Source organism: Mustelus asterias, chromosome 2 (genome assembly GCF_964213995.1).
Source record: "Mustelus asterias chromosome 2, sMusAst1.hap1.1, whole genome shotgun sequence".
In the NCBI taxonomy this organism is placed as follows: Eukaryota; Metazoa; Chordata; class Chondrichthyes; order Carcharhiniformes; family Triakidae; genus Mustelus; species Mustelus asterias.
The window spans coordinates 26,442,468-26,465,608 of record NC_135802.1 but is presented as its reverse complement, the minus strand read 5'-3'; the positions used below and the strand labels follow the sequence as shown (position 1 = coordinate 26,465,608).

The 23,141-nt window shown below is 50.0% G+C and overlaps 2 pseudogenes; both read right to left on the bottom strand.

Annotated features, from left to right (window-relative positions):
* Positions 1 to 12,406: 12,406 nt before the first annotated feature.
* LOC144481592 (U2 spliceosomal RNA) lies at positions 12,407 to 12,567 on the bottom strand (annotated as a pseudogene).
* A 160-nt stretch (positions 12,568 to 12,727) lies between these two features.
* On the bottom strand, positions 12,728 to 12,902 carry LOC144481828 (U2 spliceosomal RNA; annotated as a pseudogene).
* Between the last annotated feature and the right edge of the window lie 10,239 nt (positions 12,903 to 23,141).

Sequence of the window (23,141 nt, the reverse complement as noted above, 5' to 3'; positions counted from 1 at the left end):
TTAGGTTAGCTATGGAAAAGGACAACGAGTAATCCAGAGAAAAATTAATTAATTGCAGGATGGGCAATTTCAAAGAAGTGAGAATTGCTCTGGCCCAGGTTATTGGAATCAAAGATTTTCAGGCAAAGCTCTGAAAGGGGAGATATTTTGGTGCGGTCGAAGTGCATTCCCATAAGGGGGAAAGGTCGAGCAAACAACCCAAAATGCCATGGATGACAAAAGGAGTAGAAAGTAAGATGAGGCAGAAAAAGGGTGTGTATTTGATTTGATTTATTATTGTCACATGTATTAGTATATAGTGAAAAGTATTGTTTCTTGAGTGCTATACAGACAAAGCATACCGTTCATAGAGAAGGAAACTAGAGAGTGCAGAATGTAATGTTACAGTCATAGCTAGGGGCGTAGAGAAAGATCAGCTTAGTGCAAGGTAGGTCCATTCAAGATTCTGATGGCAGCAGGGAAGAAGCTGTTCTTGAGTCGGTTGGTATATGATCTCAGACTTTTGTATCTTTTTCCCGATGGAAGAAGGTGAAAGAGAGAATGTCTGGAGTGCGTGGGGTCCTTAATTATGTGGCTGCTTTTCCGAGGCAGTGGGAAGTGTAGACAGAGTCAATGGATGGGAGGCTGGTTTCCATGATGGACTGGGCTTCATTCACATCCTTTTGTAGTTTCTTGCGGTCTTGGGCAGAGCAGGAGCCATACCAAGCTGTGATACAACCAGAAAGAATGCTTTCTATGGTGCATCTGTAAAGGTTGGTGAGAGTCGTAGCTGACATGCCAAATTTTCTTAACCTCCTGAGAAAGTAGAGGCATTGGTGGGCTTTCTTAACTATAATGTCGGCATGAGGGGGCGCCAGGACAGGTTGTTGGTGATCTGGACACCTAAAAACTTGAAGCTCTCGACCCTTTCTACTTCATCCCCGCTAATGTAGACAGGGGCATGTCCTCCTTTACGCTTCCTGAAGTCGATGACAATCTCCTTCATTTTGTTGACATTGAGGGAGAGATTATTGTTGCCGCACCAGTTCACCAGATTCTCTACCTCATTCCTGTACTCTGTCTCGTCATTGTTTGAGATCCGACCCACTACGATGGTGTCATCAGCAAACTTGAAAATCGAGTTGGAGGGGAATTTGGCCACACAGTCATAGGTGTATAAGGAGTATAGTAAGGGGCTGAGAACACAGCCTTGTGGGGCACCGGTGTTAAGGATGATCATGAAAGAGGTATTGTTGCCTATCCTTACTGACTGTGGTCTCTGAGTTAGGAAGTTCAGGATGCAATCACAGAAGGAGGTGCTGAGGCTCAGGCCACAGACTTTGGAGATGAGTTTCGGAGGAATAATGGTGTTGAAGGCTGAGCTGTAGTCAATAAATTTTGACGAAGGAAGAGCGGTGGATGTGGTCTATATGGACTTCAGCAAGGCGTTCGATAAGGTCCCCCATGCAAGACTTCTTGAGAAAGTGAGAGGGCATGGGATCCAAGGGGCTGTTGCCTTGTGGATCCAGAACTGGCTTGCCTGCAGAAGGCAGAGAGTGGCTGTGGAGGGGTCTTTCTCTGCATGGAGGTCAGTGACCAGTGGAGTGCCCCAGGGATCTGTTCTGGGACCCTTGCTGTTTGTCATTTTCATAAATGACCTGGATGAGGAAGTGGAGGGATGGGTTGGTAAGTTTGCTGACGACACCAAGGTAGGTGGTGTTGTGGATAGTTTGGAGGGATGTCAGAAGTTGCAGCGAGACATAGATAGAATGCAAGACTGGGCGGAGAAGTGGCAGATGGACTTCAACCCGGATAAGTGTGTAGTGATCCATTTTGGCAGATCCAATGGGATGAAGCAGCAGTATAATATGAAGGGTACCATTCTTAGCAGTGTAGAGGATCAGAAGGACCTTGGGGTCCGGGTCCATAGGACTCTTAAATCGGCCTCGCAGGTGGAGGATGCGGTCAAGAAGGCGTACGGCGTACTAGCCTTCATTAATCGAGGGATTGAGTTTAGGAGTCGGGAGATAATGCTGCAGCTTTATAGGACCCTGGTTAGACCCCACTTGGAGTACTGCGCGCAGTTCTGGTCACCTCATTACAGGAAAGATGTTGAAGCCATTGAAAGGGTGCAGAGGAGATTTACAAGGATGTTGCCTGGATTGGGGGGCATGCCTTATGAGGATAGGTTGAGGGAGCTTGGTCTCTTCTCCCTGGAGAGACGAAGGATGAGAGGTGACCTGATAGAGGTTTACAAGATGTTGAGAGGTCTGGATAGGGTAGACTCTCAGAGGCTATTTCCAAGGGCTGAAATGGTTGCTACGAGAGGACACAGGTTTAAGGTGCTGGGGGGTAGGTACAGAGGAGATGTCAGGGGTAAGTTTTTCACTCAGAGGGTGGTGGGTGAGTGGAATCGGCTGACGTCGGTGGTGGTGGAGGCAAACTCGTTGGGGTCTTTTAAGAGACTTCTGGATGAGTACATGGGATTTAATGGGATTGAGGGCTATAGATAGGCCTAGAGGTAGGGATATGATCAGCGCAACTTGTGGGCCGAAGGGCCTGTTTGTGCTGTGGCTTTCTATGTTCTATGTTCTATGTTCTAAATAGGAATCTGACATAGGTATCTTTGTTATCTAAGTGTTCCAGATGTGACACATGCCAGGTTGACAATATAAGTGAGAACCAAACTGAATGTTCAAAGGGGAAGTGAAAAAATAAGTAAGAGAAAGTAAAGAGAGAGTTTGAGAAGAGGTTGATACCAACATAAAATCGAATCCAAAAGTGGAAAAGAGGATAGGATGGGCCAAAAAAAATGTATGCATGGAGGGGGAGGGTAGGGCTGAGATACTAAATGAATACTTTGCATCTGTCTTTACCAAAGCAGATGCTATCAATGACAGAGAGAAAAGGGATTGTTGAGACATTTGATGAGCCAAAACCTGACAAAGAGGGGGTTATAGATCGGGTGAATGTATTTAAACTTGATCAGTCACCCAGACCTGATGGGGGCATCCGAGGATACGAAGGGCAGTAAGGGTGGAAATTACAGAGGAAACAGTCATAACTTTCTAATCCTGCTTAAATACAGGAGTGGTAACAGAGAATCTGACCAACCCGTCTGTATCTTCCTGTAACCTACGACCTTCTTCTTCATTTGTGACCACCCTACCAACCCTACATATATAACAAACATAGGGGACCCAACACTGAACCTTGTGGTACACCACTGGACACCGGCCTCCAGTCACTCAATCAGCCTTCCACCACCAACCTTCTTGTCCTGTTACTGAGCCAGAGGATGAGGAAAAGGTGAGGGGAAGTAGAGAAGAAAAGAGGGGAGAAGGAAGGTAGAGGAGGTGGAGGAGAATAGAAGGAAGAGAAGAAATAGGAAACAGGGAGAAATGTGAATGAATATGAGCCCAGTGATAGGAGTTCTAACGTTCATAGAATCATTGAATCTGACAGTGCAGAAGGAGGCCATTCAGTCCATCGAGTTCACCCTGACCACAATCCCACCCAGGCCCTATCCCAATAACCCCATGCATTTACCATAGCTGGTCCCCCTGACACTAAGGGCCCGATTTTACCAAAGATTCGTGCCCGTTTTCGGGCATGAAATTGCGGTAAATTCGGGCGTCGGGCCTTTAACGCGATCTGCACCCGAATCCAAGCAGATCGCGGCTTTACCGACACCCAATTTGGGCGCGGATCCAGTCCGTGCCCGGATCGGGTGGCCCAGCGATTTAAATGCATTAGCGTGCATTTAAATCGATTTAATGAACTGTCCGCCCAACTCTACCGCCAAATCCCACTTTACCACCACGCGGCCTGATCCGGATCCGCACTTTTAGCGACCTGCTAAATAAAAGTCGGAAGCCGACGCTTCCTCAGTGAGGGTTGGCGAGGAGGTAGGTGCATGGCGTCCCAAAGCTCTCCGGTACTTACGGGTGTCTTGTAGTCGCAGCCATTCCACCGTCCCGAGTTGGTGGCGGCTCTGCGAGTGTGTGGGGGGGAGGGGGGGGGAGGATGGATCTCTGGTTGGGGGGGAGGAGGGGGGAGGATGGATCTCTGGTTGGGGGGAGGGGGGAAGGATGGATCTCTGGTTGGGGGGGGAGGAGGGGGGAGGATGGATCTCTGGTTGGAGGGGAGGGGGGGAGGATGGATCTCTGGTTGGGGAAGAGGGGGGGAGGATGGATCTCTGGTTGGGGAGGATGATCTCTGGTTGGGGAAGAGGGGGGGAGAATGGATCTCTGGTTGGGGAGGATGGATCTCTGGTTGGGGGGGGAAGGGGGGAGGATGGATCTCTGGTTGGGGGGGGAGGGGGGGAGGATGGATCTTTGGTTGGGGAGGAGGGGGGGAGGATGGATCTCTGGTTGGGGGGGAGGGGGGAAGGATGGATCTCTGGTTGGGGGGGAGGGGGGGAGGATGGATCTCTGGTTGCGGGGGAGGAGGGGGGGAGGATGGATCTCTGGTTGGGGGGGGAGGGGGGGAGGATGGATCTCTGGTTTGGGGGGGAGGGGGGAGGATGGATCTCTGGTTGGGGAGGAGGGGTGGGAGGATGGATCTCTGGTTGGGGGGAGGGGGGAAGGATGGATCTCTGGTTGGGGAGGAGGAGGGGGGGAGGATGGATCTCTGGTTGAGGGGGAGGGGGGAGGATGGATCTCTGGTTGGGGGGGAGGAGGGGGGGAGGATGGATCTCTGGTTGGGGGGGAGGGGGGAAGGATGGATCTCTGGTTGGGGGGGGAGGATGGATCTCTGGTTGGGTGGGGGGAGGAGGGGGGGAGGATGGATCTCTGGTTGGGGGGGAGGGGGGAAGGATGGATCTCTGGTTGGGGGGGGAGGATGGATCTCTGGTTGGGGGGGAGGAGGGGGGGAAGGATGGATCTCTGGCGGGGGGGGGGGGGGGGGAGCGGGGGGGAGACGTAAACCATTCCAGGCACATAGACCATTGATTATCTTTAATGTTAAAGGATAGGAATTGAAACATTTGAACGTTTTAATTCCTATCCTTTAACAGTAAAAAGCATCTCTTTTTAAAATATTGTTGCACTTTAGAAAGTTAATAAACTAATTTTTCTGCATAAACTACCATTACATTCATTTGATCTAAAATATTAAACTTCTGACACTGTTTAAGTATATCCTAGATGTTCCTGGGACTAGAAATTTCTTCTAAAGAACTGTTGCTTCAGGATATATGCCACAAGTACTGGGTTTGTTATATATTTATTTTACAATATGTTGATGGGGAAACGTCTCTGTGACAACAGGAATGATGTGGAGATGCCGGCGTTGGACTGGGGTAAACACAGTAAGAAGTTTAACAACACCAGGTTAAAGTCCAACAGGTTTATTTGGTAGCAAAAGCCACACAAGCTTTCGGAGCTCAAAGCCCCTTCTTCTGGTGAGTGGGAATTCTGTTCACAAACAGGGCATATAAAGACACAGACACAATTTACATGAATAATGGTTGGAATGCGAATACTTACAGCTAATCAAGTCTTTAAGAAACAAAACAACGTGAGTGGAGAGAGCATCAAGACAGGCTAAAAAGATGTGTATTGTCTCCAGACAAGACAGCCAGTGAAACTCTGCAGGTCCAGGCAACTGTGGGGGTTACAAATAGTGTGACATGAACCCAATATCCCGGTTGAGGCCATCCTCGTGTGTGCGGAACTTGGCTATCAGTTTCTGCTCAGCGACTCTGTGCCGTCGTGTGTCGCGAAGGCCGCCTTGGAGAACGCTTACCCGAATATCAGAGGCCGAATGCCCGTGACCACTGAAGTGCTCCCCAACAGGAAGAGAACAGTCTTGCCTGGTGATTGTCGAGCGGTGTTCATTCATCCGTTGTCGCAGCGTCTGCATGGTTTCCCCAATGTACCATGCCTCGGGACATCCTTTCCTGCAGCGTATCAGGTAGACAACGTTGGCCGAGTTGCAAGAGTATGTACCGTGTACCTGGTGGATGGTGTTCTCACGTGAGATGATGGCATCTGTGTCGATGATCCGGCATGTCTTGCAGAGGTTGCTGTGGCAGGATTGTGTGGTGTCGTGGTCACTGTTCTCCTGAAGGCTGGGTAGTTTGCTGCGGACAATGGTCTGTTTGAGGTTGTGCGGTTGTTTGAAAGCAAGAAGTGGGGTTGTGGGGATGGCCTTGGCGAGATGTTCGTCTTCATCAATGACATGTTGAAGGCTCCGGAGGAGATGCCGTAGCTTCTCCGCTCCGGGGAAGTACTGGACGACGAAGGGTACTCTGTCCACTGTGTCCCGTGTTTGTCTTCTGAGGAGGTCGGTGCGGTTTTGGGGCTTGGAGCTCCGAAAGCTTGTGTGGCTTTTGCTACCAAATAAACCTGTTGGACTTTAACCTGGTGTTGTTAAACTTCTTACTATGTTTACAACAGGAATGTACAGACACTCAAAATGATATGGATGTACTTTGTTCTCAGAAATCCACATTTTATTTTTCACCTGAGCCCTGCAAGTAGACACAATCAGCCCAAAATAACCCAAGCAGCTCACATTCATTACTGAGACTAAAGTAGACAGTTGAAATAGATGCAAGTGTAATCTTTCGACAAAAGCTTTGAGTTTAATAGCGTTATCAGATTGTTCATAGAAATCATAGAAACCCTACAGTACAGAAAGAGGCCATTCGGCCCATCGAGTCTGCACCGACCACAATCCCACCCAGGCCCTACCCCCATATCCCTACATATTTTACCCACTAATCCCTCTAATCTACGCATCCCAGGACACTAAGGGGCAATTTTAGCATGGCCAATCAACCTAACCCGCACATCTTTGGACTGTGGGAGGAAACCGGAGCACCCGGAGGAAACCCATGCAGACACGAGGAGAATGTGCAAACTCCACACAGACAGTGACCCAAGCCGGGAATCGAACCCAGGTCCCTGGAGCTGTGAAGCAGCAGTGCTAACCACTGTGCTACCGTACCGTGTTGGAACAATATTTTCTCTAACAAGAGCAGGTATAATTATTGCCAACTCTTCTATGTGTCAGAGAGCCGCGCTCTCTGCTATTTTTTCTTTCCCGCCCGGGCGCGCTGCTTCAGATTTTTTTTCGAACTGCACATGCGCAGTTCAGAGCTCCGATCGTTCCGGCAGCGCTAAGCCCCGCCCACTGCGCGGATCAGACCAGAGCCGGCAAAAAGCATATGGGTGCGCTGCAAAGAGGATTCCGGGCTCGGATCTGTATTACGCCCGGATCCGGCCCTTAGACTCCAAATGGTAAAATCGGGCCCTGAGGGGCAATTTAACACAGTCAACCCACCTAAACCTAAGCTTTGGACTGTGGGAGGAAACCAGAGCACCCGGAGAAAACCCACACGGATACGGGGAGAATGTACAAACTCCACACAGACAATGACCCAAGCCAGGAATCGAACCCGGGTCCCTGGCACTGCCAGTGCTAACCACTGTGCCACCCGTGCTGCCCATAATACACCATGGTGTTCCAAATACATCAAATATACATGTGCCTCCTGCCCTGTTATTCAATTGGAGTCTTGCCTTATTAATAAAGACTTTCGACAGTATGGAAATATTTAATATAAATGATTGCCGATGGAAGAATTAGTCTGTCAGAGTTACAATAATACAATGTGGTTTAAAATATCGACGCACATTTTCCTATCATCTCAATAATGGCATGTGAAACTTGTTATGAAGAATTAAAATTAAATCATTGCAACTTTCCAGTCACAGCTGATCTTGCAAAGATAATTGCTTGTGGCATAATCTAGAAGGTTACCAAAAAACCTAGGAAGAAACGTCAATTCTTAAGATCAATTGATTTTAACATAATGTTCAGTTAAGAATATGATTCAATAAATTACGATCAAGGAGGAAAGGATATCAGAAACCGTTTAAATGTATTTACATATTGCTATTGGTACTAATCCTAGGACAATTCTTGGTAAGGAGAATAAATAATGGCAATGAATTACTTGGAATGTCATAATTGACAAGCTGAATCACCGGTGATGAATTCATGTCATTATTCTTTGATGGAAATCTGACTAGAATATGTAACTAGGGACAAGTCAGAAACAGCACAGCCAATGGCAAATACACATCCTCTGTAGGCATGAAGGTAAAGATAAAGTTTATTAGTGTGACAAATAGGCTTACATTAACACTGCAATGAAGTTACTGTGAAAATCCCCTAGTCGCCACACTCCGGCGCCTGTTCGGGTACACTGAGGGAGAATTTAGCACGGCTAATGCACCTAACCAGAACGTCTTTCGGACTGTGGGAGGAAACCGGAGCACCCGGAGGAAACCCACGCAAATACGGAGAGAATGTACAAATGCCACATAGACAGTGACCCAAGCCGGAAATTGAACCCAGGTCCCTGGCGCTGTGAGGCTGCAGTGCTAACCTCTGTGCCTCCGTGCCCCAACGGGCATCAGTCCGCTAAAACAAGGGCAATTTGGTGTGAGAAATTGGAAACTGATTGGCAAAATGATGGCCCGAGGATTGGAAAATCCTCAGGACATCATTCGCTGGAGAGGCCGGCAGCCTAGAACTGAGTGGGCCACTGCGCATGCGCCGATCCGTCAGTGCAGAGATTGGCGTATGCACAGTGGTCCCCCATTGCCGGCCTCCCAATCATTGGCCAGCTCTGCAACCCCCACTTGCTGGCCTTCTGTAGCCCCCACCTCCTGATTTCTGGCCTCCTGGACTTCCCTAGGCAAGTCCCCATGCTCCCATCTCCGTCCAGCCCCAATCTCCCGAACCCATCACCCCCCCCCCCCCCCCCCGCCCGCCCGCCCCCCTCCACAGTGCCAACCTCGCCCCACCCGATCCTGATGACCTATCCAATATCTCCTCCTCACCCCTGGCCAGCCCTGATTTCTCCTCAAAAGTCCTGACCACTCCCCCAGTGACTAACCCTGACCCTCCCACCACCTATTGCCCCCAATAGACCCTGCTCCAGGAGACCCTGCCTCATTAGTCACCGCCCATCAACCCCCAACCCCTTGCCCGGTGTCCAGTGGGCAGTGCTAAGGTGCCCGTTGGGCAGTGCCAGTTTGCGCATTGGGCAGTGCCAGAGTGCCAGGCTGGCACTGCCCTTACTCCTGACCTCCTAGGGAACCTCAATAGCCACTGTTCCCTCCAGCGGGGCTAGGCCACCTGTTCCCTCTTAGCGGGGGGCAGTTGTAAACCCCACTGGAGGGAACCACTCCTGGCAGGGTTGGGGGAGACGCTAGCAGGCCGGGAGAATTCTGTCCCAGGCCCGCTAATCATATGGAAATCAGCGCAGAGCTGATGAAGCCAGAACTTTAGCCTGGGAGATGCGCGGAGGCCGTGACGCCCAACGGAATCCCGCGAAATGGTTGCCGCTGATGTCTCCCAGCCGCTGCACTACTCGAGCAGCGCAGCAGGCTGGGAGAATCGCCCCCTTGACGTTTTTACAATGTCCAGTCACAACCTGAAGGAATGCAATTCCACACTTCTAACTATTCACTTCTGGAGAGAATCTGATTGGCAGCGACTAACACTGATCACAATGTTCAAAGGGTACTTGCAGTGTGAGTTACTCGATTTCCATTTCTGCGGTGAGTTGAATGTGTGGTTAATGTGCAAATGCAGCAACTTCCTGCGATTCAGAGAGAGGTTAAGAGTGAGCTGCTATTATCACAAAGCTAACAGTTGAGTACTGTTCGGTGTTCAATGGCGTTTGTTAATTCCCAGAACATTCCTCCCTGACCACAGGTTTCAGACTGATTAATACATCAATAACAGCTGTAACTTTGCTCAGCTTTGTGAATTTTGTAATGACTTCAACGAGGCCCACGAGGCTGGCCCCTTGGAGTACGAGCTCCCTGATTGAGATAATGATTGCCTGCCCAATCAGGGAGGCTCACCTGTATACTTTGTACCCGAGGCACTCTTAGGAGTGGAGAGTTTATAAAGAAAGGGAATCTGATAAAGGGACACCGGCCTACGTGGAGTTATTTCAAGTTTCTTTCTTAAAAATACACTTTGTTCATAAAATTTATTAAGTGCATTACATGGCCATTCGAAGTTGACATCACATTCGGTACAAAACTGAATCAGTTTCTTCCAATGCTGTTACTCATTACATTTGTAAATCCAGTTAATATTTGTAACTGGTGCCCAGTGGGCAGTGCTAAGCTGCCTGTTGGCAATGTCAGTTTGCCTGTTGGGCAGTGCCAGAGCGCCAGGTTGGCACTGTCAGGCTGGCACTGCCCAAGGGGCACTGCCCTTACTCCTGACCTCCTAGAGAACCTCAATAGCCTCTGTTTCCTCTAGTGGGGCCAGGCCGTCTGTTCCCTCTTAGTGGGGAGCAGTTGTAAACCGCACTGGAGGGAATCCTGGCAGAGGTGGGTGAGACGCTGGCGGGCCTGGAGAATTCTGTCCCAGGCCTGCGAATCATATCCATCAGGGATGTTGTCCCAGACTCTGGATTAGTCCACAAGAGAGGGCTCCTAATTTTTGTGCGGTTTTTTGGCAAAAATATACTTCATTCATAAAATATCTGAAAGAACATTACTAAATGGCCCTCACACAAAGGGCCCGATTTTACCATTTTCATCCTAAGTGCTGAATCTGGGCGTAATGCAGAATCGACTTAGAAATCTGCTTTCAGGCACCCCCATACGCACTCAGCCTGAAAAAAACATCTCCAGTCCCATTCGCGCTGTGGGCGGGGCTTAGCGCAGCTGAAACGATCGCTCACGATCGTGTCAGATCGCTCCCGGGCCGTAGAAAGTGGAGAAAGCGGCCCGGGAGCGAAAAGCGGAAGCGATGGTGCACACAGACATCGCCGTCCCCCTTACCAACCCCCCAACACCCACACACATCACTGTCCCCCTTATCCACCCGCCCACTACTCACACACATCACTCTCCCCCTTATCCACCCCCCCACTACCCACACACATCACGGCCTCCCTTATCCATCCCCCCCACTACCTAGACCGATCGCCACCCATGCCCTCCTCCCCCCCACCGATCGCCCGCAGAGTGGCAGCGGACCCCCCAAGCCACCCCCGCACCCCCACCAGAGATATATCTGCCCCCCCACCAGAGATCCGTCTGCCCCCCCCCCCCCCCCCCCCCAGGCCAGAGATCCATCTGCCCCCGCCTGAGATACATCTTACTCGTCTCCCTCCTCCCCCCCCCCAACAACGATCTGGCCTCACTCAACCCCCCCTCCAGAGAATGGTCTGGCCTCACTCACCCCCATCCCCCCCCCCCGAGGAACATCTGACCTGTCCCCTCCTCCCTCCCCACCAGACAACGATCAGCCCTCCTCCTCCCCCCCCTCCTACCAGAGATACATCTGACCCGCCTTCTCCTCCACACCCCCCCCCCACACCAGACAATGATCTGGCTTCGCTCCCCTCCCCCCGCAAACAGAGAACGATCTGACCCGCCTCCCTCCTCTCCCCACCACCACTGATCTCAGTCAGGGAGCCGTTGGAAGCTCGAACGCGCCCTTCAGCAGCTGGAGCGCCCGTTTCAGACTTTTATTCAGCAGGTCCATTACGGCGCGGTTCCGGATCGGCGAACGCGGTGGTAAAGGGGGAAATGCTGATAAAGTTGGGCGGGCAGTTCATTAATTCGATTTAAATGCATTTAAATCGCCGTTGCGCCCGTTTTGGGCGTGAATTGAATCGCCGGCATTCCCGGGTTTCGGTAAAGTGGCAATCTGCACGGACGTGGGTGCGGATCGCGATAATGGCCTCACACCCAACTTTACCACGTTTTCGTGCCCGAAAACGCGCACAACGCAATGGTAAAATCTGGCCCAAAGTGTATTGATATTCAGGTTAGAAATCATAGAATCCTACAGTGCAGAAAGAGGCCATTCGGCCCATCGAGTCTGCACCAACCACAATCCCACCCAGGCCCTATCCACAAAACCCTACATAACTACCCACTAACCCCTCTAACCTATGCATCCCGGGACACTAAGGGGCAATTTAGAATGGCCAATCAACCTAGCCCGCACATCTTTGGACTGTGGGAGAAAACCGGAGCACCCGGAGGAAACCCACGCTGACACAGGGAGAATGTGCAAACTCCACACAGATAGCGACCCGAGCCGGGAATCGAACCCAGGTCCCTGAAGCTGTGAAGCAGTAGTGCTAACCACTGTGTTGCCGGGCCGCCAGAGTTCTCTATGTACATCATGAAGCACTCTAGAGGTGCCTCAATCCAGTCAAAGAAACATTACAGACATTTCAAAATGCTCATTGCAAATGGTGCAAAGGTATTTTTTAATACTTTTCCAATTCAATCAAATCAAGTCCAATTCAGAGTCTCAACAAGTTGAGACATTTCCGACCCAAGCTGACAAGACAGGGCCTTCACACCTGTCTTGGGCCTGATCTACATGAGCCAAACTGATTGGAGGAGGGGGAGGTTTCCTCCGCCAAGGCTTGACCTCATTTGCATCTTAGCCAAAAGGCCGAGATGCCGCTTTTAAAAATTGCTTCATATGAAAATAAAGCTTAAATGTAACCCAATGACCTCGACCAAGCGCAGCATCCAATCCATACTACACTTGATCTTAGCCAAAAGGCCGAGAAGCAAAAAGGTATTTTTTTATACTTTTCCAATTCAATCAAATCAAATCCAATTCAGAGTCTCAACAAGTTGAGACATTTCAGATCCAGGCTGACAAGACAGGACGGGAGACCAAAACCACCCTGTCCTGGGCCTGATCTACATGAGTCAAGCTGATTGGAGAAGGGGGAGGATCCTCCTCCAAGACTTGAGCTCAGTTGCATCTTAGCCAAAAGGCCGAGATGCCGCTTTTAAAAATTGCTTCATATGAAACATATGAAGCCTCAGCGTAACCTAATGACCTCAACCTAGTGCAGGCGATCCATACTACACTTGATCTTAGCCAAAAGGCCGAGAAGCGATAAGGTATTGAAGATGTGCAAGATCTCTGCACTAGGTAATCCCTTTGGCACACTCTGGCAGCAATAAACACCTCTAGGCTAGCTCCTAGCACATCTCAGTAAAACGTCCCCCACTCTGGCTGGGAACATAGCTGCAATCTCCAAAGGGCAGCACTGCACTATGCTGCAATTATTTTAATTTTGCTTCCACTTTCTGTAGCAGCCAATCTGAGCACCAGCATTTTTGTGGGCGGGGAGTGGTTACGGTTGTTAGGAACACTGTTGAACGAAGTTGAAAGAATCAGATCAGTGAAGTTTGACGTAGTTATGGGCACAAATCATGCCGATCTGGTTTTTCATTTCGTCCATCTTAAGCTGTTATCTGTGAAGAAATCATGCAGAGATTTTCTTGCTGTTGGAGGAAGTTAGTTGCAGCAAAACATTTCCTCATGAATCTGGTAATGTTTCAGAGGAAAGAAAACTCTGTCTCTGCTGGCATTGTTAAAGATGCAAATCATCTTTACAGCTTCCTACAATTTTAGATTCTGTATTTGCTAACAGCTATCAGGACAGCATCACACAATATTTTTGGCAGTGTTATGGATCTTTTTGTACAGATGTTGAAACATATTTGGATTAGTTAAGCAGACATTGGGCCCTATTTTACCAAAGGTTCGTGCCCATTTTCGGGTGCGGAATCGCGGTAAAGTTGGGTGTCAGGCCTTTAACACGATCTGCACCCGAATCCGAGCAGATCGCGGCTTTACCGACACCCGATTCGGGCGCGGGTCCGGAGAATCTGGGGATGTGGTTTACAGCGTCACTCTGGCAGGGCGGGGCCTGTTAGGTCCGACAAGGCTGGCTCCACAGAGATTAGGCTGCCATCTTTAAATGGCGCCCCAACCAGCGCTGAAAATTAACTCCTCCCAGATGACCTGGGTTTTCTCTCTCACCATCCCCCTCCACAACCATCTCTTCCCCCCCGCCCGCCTCCCCACCACGCAAGAATTGGGGCATTCCCTACTCACACGTATCAGCCTCCCCTCACCCCCGCCACACACATTAGGAGAACCTCCTGTTGTGGGGCTCCCCAAAGAATCAGTCCCTAGCACTACCCCCGGCATGGACGGGCACTGGCAGTCCCAATCTGTGCCGGGGGCAATGCCAACTTGTGCTGGGACAGCCCTAGCATCCCCCTCCCTCCCCCGGGGCTCTACTTACTTTGGCTACCCTGACTGATTCCCATTCTGATGTGGCTATGTGACATCACGTCGACGGGGTATGAATATCCAGTGAGGGGGTGCGGGGGGAGGGTCGCGGGGGGGGGAGGTTCAAGAGGCTGGGAAGCCTTTTAATTAGATGGAAATTTACTAAATGCATACCTCATTACACCACCGGCAGGGGGCAGGGAAAGTCAGGAAATGGGAAGAGTCAATTACCAGGGGGCAGAGGTTTAAGGAGCGAGGGGCAAGGTTGAAAGGAGATGTACGAGGCAGATTTTTTACAGAGAGGGTGGTGGGTGCCTGGAACCTGTTGCCGGGGGAGGTAGTGGAAGCGGTTACGGTAGTGGCTTTTAAGAGGCGTCTTGACAAATACATGAATAGGATGGGAATGGAGGGATATGGTCCCCTGAAGGGTAGGGGGTTTTAGTTCAGACGGGCAGCATGGTCGGTGCAGGCTTGGAGGGCCGAAGGGCCTGTTCCTGTGCTGTAATTTTCTTTGTTCTTTGTTCTTCGGGATCTCGCCAGCGAGAATCTCATTTCCTGACTCTTGCTGGGTTTTGCGCCCATGTCATTGTTGGCACTTGTGTCAAATGTGAACGCACAGTGCCACCCCCCCAGTAGTGACAGCAGAGTAGAAAAATATTCCGTGGAAAGAGAGCTGGATGAGAAATCAGAGCTTTGTCACATGTGAAGAGATTTCACTGATTCCCTTCCAATGCCTTGAGACACATGAGGCAGATGAAACTACTTCAGGTTTTTAGATGTCCAGGTCACCAATAACCTGCCCCTGGTCCCCCCAGGCCGACACTATAGCTAAGAAAGCCCAACAACGCCTCTACTTTCTCAGAAGATTAAGGAAATTTGGTATGTCAGCTACGACTCTCACCAACTTTTACAGATGCACCATAGAAAGCATTCTTTCTGGTTGCATCACAGCTTGGTATGGCTCCTACTCTGCCCAAGACCGCAAGAAACTACAAAAGGTCGTGAACAAAGCCCAGTCCATCACTCAAACCAGCCTCCCATCCATTGACTCCATCTACACTTCCCGCTGCCTCGGAAAAGCAGCCAGCATAATTAAGGACCCCACGCACCTCAGACATTCTCTCTTCCACCTTCTTCTGTCGGGAAAAAGATACAAAAGTTTGAGGTCACGTAACCAATTGACTCAAGAACAGCTTCTTCCCTGCTGCCATTAGACTTTTGATTTGACCTACCTCGCATTAAGTTGATCTTTCTCTACACCCTAGCTCATGACTGTAACACTACATTCTGCACTCTCCTTTCCTTCTCTATGAATGGTATGCGTCGTCTGTGTAGCGCGCAAGAAACAATACTTTTCACTGTATGTTCATCCGACAATAATAAATCAAATCAAATAAAAAAAAGCACCCTCTTGTAACAAATGGGACTTGAATGTGGAGATTCAGGCACAGCTTGACACCATCCAGGGCAAAGCAGCCCGCTTGATTGGCACCACATCTACAAACATCCACTCCCTCCACCACCGATGCTCAGTAGCAGCAGTGTGTGTTATCTACAAGATGCACTGCAGCAATTCACCAAAGATCCTTAGACAGCACCTTCCAAACCCATGACCACTTCCATCTAGAAGGACAAGGGCAGCAGATACATGGAAATGCCACCACCTGCAGGTTCCCCTCCAAGCCACTCTCAATTATGCATGGCCCTGGTGAGACCACACCTTGACTATTGCGTGCAGTTTTGTTCTCCTTATCTGAGGAAGGATGTTCTTGCAATGGAGGGAGTGCAGCGAAGGTTTACTGTAACACTACATTTTACTGTAACACTACACTACACAGACGACGCATACCATTCATGCAGAATGTAGTGTTACAGTAAAATCCTGGAATTCCCTCCCTAACGGCATTGTGGGTCAATCCAGAATATGGACTGCAGCGATTCAAGAAGGCAGCTCACCACCACCTTCTCAAGAGCAACTAGGGATGGGCAATAAATGCTGTAAGAGGTTTAACAACACCCTGGTGTTGTTAAACTTCTTACTGTGTTTACCCCAGTCCAACGCCGGCATCTCCACATCAATAAATGCTGGCCAGCCATGTCCCACAAATGAATTTAAAAAAACAGAGGTAGGAACACAACCTTACCTCCTGTGAAGGAAAGGAGGCGGAGAATAAAACAATCGCAATAAAGCCCAGCAGCTCAGTGGGTTGGGAGTTCAAGTGCTGAAGAGGGATTGGCATTTCAACTCTCAGGCTTCCAGAGCATTAAGTTGTCTGCTTAATGCAGATGTATGTAGTATTTAGCCAGAATGGTGAATGGAGCATTGCATGATAATTGGCTCCTTCATCTTGAAGAGTTGGCGGCAGTAGCTGTGGTGAACTAGGTTTCTACTAATCCAAATAGCTTCGAAATTGGCTGAGTGACTGATTCACAGTTGCTTGGACTTGCTGTTAATACTTGCAGAGAGAGGGGACCTGCCTGCATATGAGGTTGTGAAGGCAGGTTACCGGGCCATTGGAAAGAGGTTGGGCAATTGGAAGCATAAATGGACAGAAAATAAAGCCATCTTTCCCTAATAATAATTAAAAGTAAAAAAAGTTTATTTATTAGTATCACAAGTTGGCTTATATTAGCACTGCAATGAAGTTACTGTGAAAATCCCCTAGTTGCCACATCCAGCACTTGTTCAGGTACACTGAGGGAGAATTTGGCATGGCCAATGCACCTAACCAGCTCGTCTTTTGGACTGTGGGAGGAAACCGGAGCACCCGGAGGAAACCCACGCAGACACAGGGAGAACATGCAAACTCCGAACAGACAGTGACCCAAGCCAGGAATGGAACCCAGGTCACTGGCGCTGTGAGGCAGCAGTGCTAACCACTGTGCCATCGTGCCACTCTTAATACTAATTCTAAACTCAAAAAAACTCTTCATCCACGTGACATATTTTTGAATCTTGCGACTCCACCTGCTAGAACTGCCAAGATTCTTGATGAATCTAGCTTTGGCTGAAAGCTGAAAGCAGTTGGAGCTACAAAGGATAAGGAGCTGTCTAAGATTAAGCAAACTCACCAGGAGTCGACTTTTAAAAAAAATTGCCACGACAGAGTGCTTTGTTTTGTCAAGAGCTTGCGTTATTTAAATAGCTGGAGATTTAAGTGCACTTTATTTGCCGAAGGTTGATTTCGTTCGCTGTTCCTATCAGGATGCTGTGGTTAATTAATGCCGTGAAGTTCCATGAAGATAAGCTTTGTGATATCAGGGATCAAAGTTGAGTATGAATATCTCCGGCTCCTGGAATGGGATTTCCACACTCTCCTCCTCCCACACCCGGGAGTGTGTATTGTGGAGGTGACCCACCATGGGCTGGATCTTCCCGTCTCGTTGCTGTCAATGGGATTTCCCATTGTTCGCACCCTCCACCGCCATGTACCCGCGGGGGGGGCGGGGGGGGGGCGGGGGGGGTCACTGTTGGCGCAACTGGAAGATTCCCCTGGTGGGAACAGCTGAAGAATCCCACCCCTTGTCTCAGCTTCCAGCGGCCAATCAGCCGCTTGAACCTGTTGTGCCATTCAATGCAATCTAGCTCCATTATAACACCATCTGCTCCAGCTTGGTTCTATAATGGGGAGGTGGTGGCACAGCAGTATTATCACTGGACCAGTAGTCTAGATAACCAGAGTATTGCTCTCGGTCCCTGGTTCAAATCCCACCACGGCAGATGGCGAAATTCGATTTCAATAAAAATCTGGAACTAAGAGTCTACTGATGACCATGAAACCATTGTCAATTGTCGGAAAAACCCATCTGCTTCACTGATGTCCTTTAGGGAAGAAAATTTGCCGTCCTTATCTGGTCTGGCCTACATGTGACTCCAGAGCCACAGCAATGTGGTTGACTCACAACTGCCCTTCAAGGGCAACTCGGGATGGCCAATAAATGCTGGCCAGCCAGTGATGCCTACATCCCATTAAAAAATAAATAAATATATTCCCAAAAAAACTATCAATCCCAGTTTTGAAATTTTCAATTGGCATAGGATCATTTTTGGGGATGTAAGACCTTTACCGTTCTTGACAACACTTGATCATTGAAGATTACAGCTCTGAGTTTCCCCAGAAGTGGATCCATCTCCTGTTAAAGTAATGGCAGGGGATTTGGACAATTCTTGCAGGAATTCAATCCCTGTTTTTAGTTGCCGTTTAGATGAAAGAAAGAATAAGGAAAGATCTGCTGTTGGATATCCATGGTGTTGGCTCTGTCTAATAACAAGTATGTCTGCAATGTGAATTCACAACTGATTTGCATTGAAATATAGCAAGCAGAGTTCTGTTGGCAGAATGATCATGACTGTTTTAGCTCAACTGAAATTGGACGTGTCGCCTGCTATAAACTCAGTAAATCTGCATTTCCTGAGGCTATTTTTTGCACAGAGTTACGTCAAATTTACAGCATGAAATAAAGCTGTTTGGCTCACCGGGACCACGTCGATGCAGATGTTGACACAAGTCTCCCTCCACTTTCCTCCATCTAACCCAATCAGCATGCCCTCAGTTGTCACCTAGCTTTCCTTGAAATGCACTTACGTTATTTACCTCAGGTACTCCATACGAAAGCAAGTCCCACATTTGAACCACTTCTCTTGAATTTACAGACGGCACGGTGGCACAGTGGTTAGCACTGCTGCCTCAGCGCTAGGGACCCGGGTTCGATTCCCGGTTTTGGGTCACTGTCTGTGTGGGGTCTGCACGTTCTCCCCGTGGGTTTCCTCCGGGTGCTCTAGTTTCCTCCTGCACTCCGAAGATGTGCAGGTTAAGTTGACTGGTCATGCTAGATTGCTCCTTAGCGTCAGGGAGATTAGCAGGGTAAATATGTGGGGCTAAGGAGATAGGACCTGGGTGGAATTGTTGTTGGTGCAGACTCGATGGGCCAGATGGTCTCCTTCTGCACTGTAGGGATTCTATGAGGACTGAATTAGCTTGCTCTGCCATTCAATACGATTATGACTGACCTTTAGCTTCAACCCCACTTTCATACCCATCCCTCAGTCTTGATCTCAGTCTTCCTGTGGACCTTGCAGTTGTTTGACTTTCTCATTGTCCTGAATAAAATGAGGCCTGCTCTGACTTCAGACAGCTGCTGGGGCACCTATATAATAAGACCCTGTTCAGCATGGCCTAGGTGTTTGTATTCGGAGATTAATTCAGAATATTTTTTTATTTCCTAGTTGTGCTAATGATGAGGAATAATTCCATCCTATGATTGATTATACAAAAGATGATAGGAGAGGCACTTCCGACTGATAAAGCACACAGCTTGCTGCACCAGTGATTTTACATTTGATTGAACAGTGCCCGAAAAGCATCATCTAAACAGGAACTGTTTGTCTTTCTGCTCCATTTTATTTATCCATTGACACTCTTCAGTGAACACCTCAGTGGTGAGGATGGCTTTAATCCGGATCGCGCTGCCTCTTAGAATATTCTGTCCCAAGTCCTGAAAGATCTGTGGGTCAGGAACCAGCCTGTTCAGCTCCATGAAGCCAGAAACTCATTGGCGCTGGGTAGGATTTTCTGCCTTGCACCACCCCACTCCATCCCCAATCCGCTGCGTATTTTCTGGCAGTGTGAGGCAGCCCGAGATCTTCCGGTCCCCCTGATATCTACAGGGTTTTACGTGCCTCTCACCTTCCCCGCCCCACAGAGGAATGCGCCGCGGGAGGTCACCATCAACGGGACTGGAAGATCCTGCCAGCGGGATGGGGTGGAAAATTTCAACTTTCAGCTTTGAATTGTGGGCCAACCAAATGATCAAACACATTGAATGTATTCGAGAGGCGGCTGGATATAGCACTTGGGGCGAATGGGATCAAAGATTATGGGGAGAAAGCAGGATTAGGCTACTGAGTTGGGTGATCAGCCATGATCACAATGAATGGCGGAGCAGGCTCGAAGAGCCAAATGGCCTCCTCCTGCTCCCATCTTTCATGTTTCTTCTATGTTTCTATAACAACTTGACATCAAGACACATAAAGTAATATTGGGGCAGGTGGTCAAAAGCTTCGAGAAAGTGGTACGTTTTAATGAGACCCTTGAAGGAGGAAGTGAGTTGGTGGGATGGAGAGGTTTAGGGAGGGGATTTCAGAATCCAGGGACTTGACAGCTGAAAGTGGAGCTGCGAATGGCTAAAATTGATGATAAGCAAGAGGCAAGGTCAAAGGCAGGTATCCTGGACGGGTGCAGGGCTGGAGGAGGTTAGAGAAGAAAATGAAGATTTGCATTCATGAAGCGCTGTTCACTTTCACTGAATTTATCAATTGCTTTAAAGCTAGTGAAGTACTTTTTGAGGGATAGTCACTGTTGTAAAGTAGGAGACATCACTGCCAATTAGCACTCAGCGAATCCCACAAACAGCAATGTGGTAGTCATCTGTTTTTTTTGTGATAAAATCTCCAAATCCACTGTCAGCAAGTGTGGTTTGGGACCTACTTAATGTTGGGATTTGCATGCATTTAAATTGAATTAATGAACTGCCCGCCCAACTTTATCAGCATTTCCCCCTTTACCGCCGCGTTCGCCAACCCGGAATCGTGCCAAAATGGACATGCTGAATAAAAGTCTGTTTCGGGCGCTCCAGCTTCTGAAGAGGCGAGTTCAGAGAGTCCAACGGCTCTCTGGCTCAGATCGGTGGTGGGGGGGAAGGGAGGCGGGTCAGATCATTCTCTGGTGAGAGGGATGGAGGGAGTAGGAGGATCGATCATTGTCTGGTGGCAGGGGAGGGAGGAGGAGGCGGGTCAGATGTACCTCTGGGTGGGGGGGGCGAGGAAGGGAATAAGGCCAGATCATTCTCTGGGGGGGAGGGGAGTGGAAGGGAGGGAGTGGGGCCAGATCATTCTCTGGTTTGGAGTGGGGGGGAGGGGGGAGGAGGGAGGCTGGTAAGATGGATCTCTGCTCTAGTGACGGGGGGGGCAGGGGAGTCCGCTGCCACTCTGCGGGCGATCGGTGGGGGAGAAGGGGACAGGGGGTCGCGATCGGTCTGGGTAGTGGGGGGGGGGTGGATAAGGGGGACAGTGATGTCTGTGTGGGCCATCGCTCCCGCTTTTCACTCCCGGGCCGCTTTCTCCGCTTTCTGCGGCCCGAGAGCGATCTGACACGGGCGCGATTTTCAAATTTTTTTCTAACTGCGCATGCGCAGTTCAGAGCTCCGATCGTTTCAGGTGTGCTAAGCCCCGCCCACAGCGCAATTCAGACCCGCGATTTTTTTTAAGCTAAGTGCGTACGGGAGCACCCGAAAACAGATTTCCAAGTCGGATCTGAATTGAGCCCAGATTCAGCGCTTGGGGCCTGATTTTACCAAAACTTCGCGCGCGTTTTTGGGCACGGAATTGCGGTAAAGTTGGGTGTCGGGCCTTTAACGTGATCTGCACCCGAATCCGAGCAGATCGCGCTTTACCGACACCCGATTCGGGCGCGGGTCTTGCCCGCGCCTGAATCGGGCAGCCTGACGATTTAAATGCATTTGCATGCATTTAAATCGACTTAATGAACCGCGCGCCCAACTCTACCGCCAAATCCCACTTTACCGACTTCTGGCCCGATCCGCGTCCGTGCTGTAATCGACCTGCCGAATAAAAGTCCGAAGTCGCCGCTGCAGCCTCCGAAGAGCGGGGTCAGAGACTGCAACGGCCGATTCCACAGTGGATCCGCATGAAAACCGGCAACAAGATCAGTACAAGTCCAAGAGGAGACATTGGAGAAGGACCAAGCTGGGCCTGTAAAGGGATACACCATCACTGGTACACTACCAGCCACAGCCATCTCTCCCGCTCTCTTGCCCCTGCAGGGAAGAGTAATCTGTGGCTGGTAGTGTACCAGTGATGGCGTATCCCTTTACAGGCCCAGCTTGGTCCTTCTCCAGTGTCTCCTCTTGGACCTGTACTGATCTTGTAGCCGGTTTTCATGCGGATCCACTGTGGAATCGGCCGGTTCTGCTTCATCTTCTTAGCGAGGAATCGCTTCATCCTGAAGGTTTTGTGGGATGGCATGGCCGCACGTCCACTCCGGCAGGAGGGATCGGCTGCAGACAGGCAGCAGAATCCCCCCGACCAGAGGATGATACGTCACACCCCCTCCCCTCCCACGGCCCCCCCCCAGAGGATGAGACGTCACACCCCCTCTCCTCCTCCTCCCTGCCAGCCCCTCCCCTCCCCCAGCCCCGACCAGACGATGACCTGGGTCAGAGAGCCGTTGCAGTCTCTGACCCCGCTCTTCGGAGGCTGCAGCGGCGACTTCAGACTTTTATTTTGCAGGTCGGTAACAGCGCGGACGCGGATCGGGCCAGAAGACGGTAAAGTGGGATTTGGCCGTAGAGTTGGGTGCGCGGTTCATTAAGTCAATTTAAATGCATGCAAATGCGTTTAAATCATCGGGCCGCCCGATTCAGGCGCGGGCCGGACCCGAGCCCGAATCGGGTGTCGGTAAAGCCGCGATCTGCTTGGATTCGGGTGCAGATCGTGTTAAAGGCCCGACACCCAACTTTACCGCGATTTCACACCCGTTTTGGTAAAATCAGGCCCCTAGACTCAAAATGATAAAACTCCCCCCTTAGAATGAAAATGGTAAAATCGGGCCCCTACTGTCCCAAGATCATGGGGATCATAGGCCGCGATTCTCCCAAAAGTGCTGAATTGGCGGGAAAACTGTTCTAAATCCCGACTCTTCTGTCAGTTCAGCTTCTCACCTGAATCTCCGCACTCTGTGTGCTGCAGAGGGCCCAGTCGGGAATCTCATTAAAAACCCAGGGGGGTGGGGCCTATTCACACCGGAGTCTGACAGTTCTGGAACTCTGCACGTGTGCAGTGGTCCCGATCTGTCAGTCATCCCGTTTCCTGGCCAGCCCGATCACTGGCCAGCCGGGACCCCCGCAGTGCTGCCTCTCCAGCCCCCCCCCACGACCCAATCGCGGCCCCCACAACAATTCCCAGGCCAGCCCCGACCTCCTCTGCCCCAGAGTGCCCCGATGTCCAGGCTCCACCCTCCAGCAGTGGCGATCCC